The following is a 5,285-nucleotide window of genomic DNA, read 5'->3' as shown; positions in this document are numbered from 1 at the left end:
GTTAGTGTCGTTAGTGTAATGTTCTGAAATGTTTAGTTTGTGATAATACAATCGGCACAACTACAACTAAATCAGTACCAACCAAGCGTTCGACGCCGGAGGACGTTTGTTCAGTGGCATTTTTAGAGTTGTGCCGATTGATCGCTGATGCAGGTAATTTTTTTTTTGATTTGTGCCCTTTGTTCTCCAGAATTTTCTGAGTTGTGCCTTTTGCTTTGTAAGAATATTTTGATTTATGCCTATATATTTTCTTGGATTTTATAGTAAATTTCTAACAAATAAAGATGATGACGTCGTCACAGAGGATTAAAAAAATTATCAAACTTTCTAATACCACAACTTGCAACTACAAGTACACATAAGGTGATATTTGGCTTGCTATTCCTTGGGAAACAGAGAGGTTTACCACAAGCGACGAGTTCAGAAAATTTGATTTAAAAATATTTAACCATCTTCTTGAAACAAACACGACACCTACTATACCTGAAAATGAAGCAGATATTGAGGATGAATATTCGGACTTTGATCATACGGATGCGGATCCTGATTACCAACCTAAATACTTGTTGCCTAACGGAGATGAAAATGTCGAGAACAACATTGGAATAGCTGATCATCCTACAGATAACAACGAAACTGAGTCAAGAAATGATAAAGGTATAATTAATGTTTAAATTTTATATTATATTATTATTTATTTATCCAACCTCCTCAATCAACGTATTTATTTGCATATTATTTAAATTGTAATATTTTAGAACCCAAGAGGCCCAAAAAAGTTATTCCCAAACCCCTTCAGTGGAAGGCAAATGTCAGAAAAGAACAAAAAAATTCTGGGCAGGAGTATACGACAAGAAAAAATAAAGTCGTTCTAAGAAGGAAAATGAAGCCACCGTGTGAAGACAAATGTAGACTTCACTGCAATTCTAAATTTACTGAAATAGAGAGACAGACAATTTTTGAAGAATTTTGGGCCATGGGAGACATTGAAAAACAGCGCCACTACATTCTCAAAGCGATGAAGACAGTGACACCAAAGTACAGGTACGTTAGGGCTGATGCAACTTGTAATAGGTCAAACAATTAATCATTTTATCTCAAGTGTGGGGTTAATTCTGAAAACATAAGAGTGTGTAAGTATTTTTTTATGGCGACTCTTGATATCACTATTAGGATGATACGGACAACACTCGATAAACAATCTGAAACGGGTGCTATTGATAGTGATCATAGGGGAAGGAAAGTTGGCAAGGTGTATAAAACTGGCAACTGTAAAATCTTGGATTCATCTTCACTTAAAATATCTATTACAGATGTAAAACAAATATTTAGTGATACTGGTAAATAATATCTCATTAACCCGGCGTTAGTCGCACTATGGTCAAAATGACCGCACTTTTTTACATGCTTAATAAAACATTTATATTTTATATTTCAACCATTGATACTCAGTATACCTTTCAATAATGTTATTAAAAATAATATAATAATATTCTAAGTACATTTAATTCCATATATATAAAATAAACTAAGATAAAAGTGAGATATCATAAATTGCGGTCATTTCGACCAAATCGCGACTAATGATGTTATTATCTTTATTATTATAACTAACATTGCCGGTTAGGTTATTATTTATATTTATATATATATTTATTTATATATATATTTTACGCCAATCGGCAGTTAAACAATAATACATAATATGTAGGTAATAACGATTAGATAACAAATTAGATAACAAATTAACAGTAATAAGCATAACAACTCTAACAAAACTAGATCGTACAAATAACAAGAGTAGCCTGAGAACGCATTCAAAACAGCTAGGGTACATTTAAGTTAGTAACTCTGAGCATTCTGTGAAGTGGATGATTGTAACCATAGGCAGTAGAGTGATGGGGAACATAAAACTGGTCTAGGTTTCGTATTCCACGGGTAGGAACTTTAAATGGAATTTTAGCAAGTAAGTTAGGAGCGTCTAAAGTACCATTTAGAAGGGAAGTTAAAAAGTGTACATCTATATCGGTGCGACGCGAAGAGAGGGATGGGATATTAAACATTTTACGTAGTTGGACATAGTCATGGGGGGACACGTCAGTTTTACTCGTAAATGCTAAGTAGCTTAGGAATCAATTTTGTACCTGCTCCAGCTTATGCTGGTATTATTACGACTAACATTGCCAGTCTGGTTATGAAGGTAGAAATAATTTTCGGGTTTTTATTTATCTTATCAAAAGTATCAGTTTTAGTTCATACACAGACATAAGGTTTATATTTTTCTTTTATGAGTTGGACGTGACACACGATACATGTGATTTTCTAGTGCGTATTACATATTTTTTTACATACTCAAAATATTTGTAATTTTTTATTGATTGTAATATGGATCAACAATTTATAATTGATGCTTTAGACGAGGAAATATTATCAGATGATGATTTTAGTAACAGTGACTTAGATTCTGATATTGTCGTGGAAAGTGAACATGATACATGTACCGAGGAGTCTGGATTATCGTGTGATGAAAATGAATCTAGTGATCAGAATTATTTAGGAAAGGATGGGACTAAGTGGAAAGCACAAATGCCGCCTTCAAATAGTAGATCTAGGTCACATAATTTGGTAACTCATTTACCAGGTGTCAAAGGTGTTGCGAAAAATTCAAAAACTATAATTGATTCTTGGCAGTTATTTTTTCCCGATGAGGTAATATCAGAAATAGTCAATTTTACAAACATAAAAATTCAAAAAATAAGAAAACATTATTCACGAGTTAGAGATGCTAAAGATACCGATATTATAGAGATGAAAGCAATAATAGGTTTACTATATTTATCTGGTTTTTTACGATCGTCCCATCAAAATGTATGTGATTTGTGGAGGACTGATGGATTAGGTGTCGATTATTTCCACGCGACTATGAATATAAGAAGATTTCGGTTTATATTACAATGTTTGAGATTTGATGACGTTAATTCTAGAAATACTCGAATAAAAACCGATAGATTAGCTCCTGTAAGAAACATTTTTGATGGCTTTGTTGATCGTTGTCAAAAATATTATACAGTTGGTGAATATGTAACAGTTGATGAAATGCTCGAGTCGTTCAGAGGAAAATGTAGGTTTCGTCAATATATTGCAAATAAACCAGCGAAATATGGTATAAAAATATTCTCGTTAGTTGATAGTCGTACTTTTTATACCCTAAATATGGAAATTTATTGTGGACAGCAGGAAGAAGGACCATATAAAGTTGTAAATAGTGGGAAAGAAATTGTATTGCGACTCATAAAACCAATTTCAAAAACAGGGAGAAATGTCACATGTGATAATTGGTTTACTTCAGTACCACTAGCTACTGAATTACTGAAAAAACACAGAATAACCATGGTAGGGACTATAAGAAAAACAAAAGGGAAATACCTCCAAATTTTTGTAATACACGTGGTAAAATTATACAGTTGAATATGTTTGGATTTACTAAAGACATGACACTAGTTTCCCACGTGCCCAAAAAAAGTAAAATTGTGTTATTGCTGTCTACGATGCACCACGATAATGCCATAGATTCCAATAATAAACCTGAAATTATTACATTTTATAACATGACAAAAGGTGGTGTAGATGTAGTTGATGAGCTAAAAGGAAACTATTCAGTTGCGAGAATAAGCCGTCGTTGGCCTCTTACAATTTTTTACAGTCTTTTGAATATCGCAGGAATTAATAGCCAACTTATATACAAAGCGAACAATAATTGTAATATAAATAGACGTGACAAATACTTGGTAATCAACTTACAATGGGCTACTTACAACAACGTACAAATATCAAGACATTACCAAAAGAGATAAAACGAAAAATTGCTTCAATTTTGGGTGAAAAATACATAGAACAACCTAACGCTGGACCAACTCGTGAAGGAAGATGTTACTACTGTGATCGAAAAAAAAATAGAAAAACAAAAACGCAATGTAAAAACTGTGAAAATTATATTTGTAAGGAACATACCGTAACGTATTGCCAGAAATGTTGCGAAGATGCACAACATTCATCAGATAATTCAGAATATTAATACAATTATTATATTTTTCATTTATTTATGTTATTATTATTTATTTCATTTATTTAAATTAGGTACCTAATTTATGTACAAGGAAATAACATTCAGTTTCGATTTTTTTTTTATAAATAAAACCATAAGTTATTAAAGTTATATGAAAATTGATTTGTTTCAATAAAATTACTAAACATATACCTATGAAACAACGTTTTTTTATAATTATTTACTTGAAAATTATAACGCGGTCGAAAAGATCGCGGTGCGACTAACTACGCAATATACACTAGTGCGACTAACGCCGGGTTAAGTTGAAAATAATAAATATTAGCTAATAATAATAATTAGTTATTGATAAATCTCATTTTAATGGCATAAAAGTAAATTAAAATAAATTTTTTTGTATTTTTATTTTAATTTTTCATTCAGTATTTGTTTTAACATTTTCAGTGTGTAACATAATGATACAGCTGTTACTACAAAAACTAGTATAGTTTCAAATTTCAAATTAAAACTTTATACATTTGTAGTAAACCGACGTTATTTCTTTTATTACTTTTATAACCAAGTGCATTCTCACGATAGGACAACAACAAGAATATTAAACTTTTCGACGATTCCAAGAATCGCGTCGACTATTCCAAGAACCACGTACAATGTACGAACCTTGAGTTTTAAAATATATATTTTTTCACATCTCCACGATATTGCGAAAAGAAACCTATAAAAATAATCCGAATTAGATATCTGTTTTCGTGGAATACGAAAACAAGCTTATTCAAATTTTCACCTGCAATTTAATTGCCGATCATAAAATAGGGATGCTTTGGCAATAACCACGTCCAGCACCGGTTTTCTTTCAAATATCCACCTCCTGGACTCTACCGTGTACGTTTGTATCCGTATAGATTTTATATAAATATAGGATAAGGTCTATAGTAAAATTAGAATTAGTACAGAGCTGCACTACGCACACGCTGATTTCTCGGGCAGTCACTTGTCGCTCTGTCCTCAAATTTATATAACTTTTAAATACTTTGTTTATTTTAAATAAAATTACTAATAACTATTTACTGTAACACTTGTCATTCTGCAAATCTCTCCTTTGAAAAACCTCTTTCATCATCAACGTCGTTGGATTCAAAAATTGAATTGTAAGCGTTAGTGAGGGATCACTACACATTGATACAGGAAGGTAACTGGGGACCAGAATCTGTATTGAAGA

Source organism: Acyrthosiphon pisum, chromosome X, assembly GCF_005508785.2.
Source record: "Acyrthosiphon pisum isolate AL4f chromosome X, pea_aphid_22Mar2018_4r6ur, whole genome shotgun sequence".
Classification (NCBI taxonomy): domain Eukaryota; kingdom Metazoa; phylum Arthropoda; class Insecta; order Hemiptera; family Aphididae; genus Acyrthosiphon; species Acyrthosiphon pisum.
The sequence above is the reverse complement of the archived record's forward strand: the minus strand, read 5'-3'. Positions refer to the sequence as shown.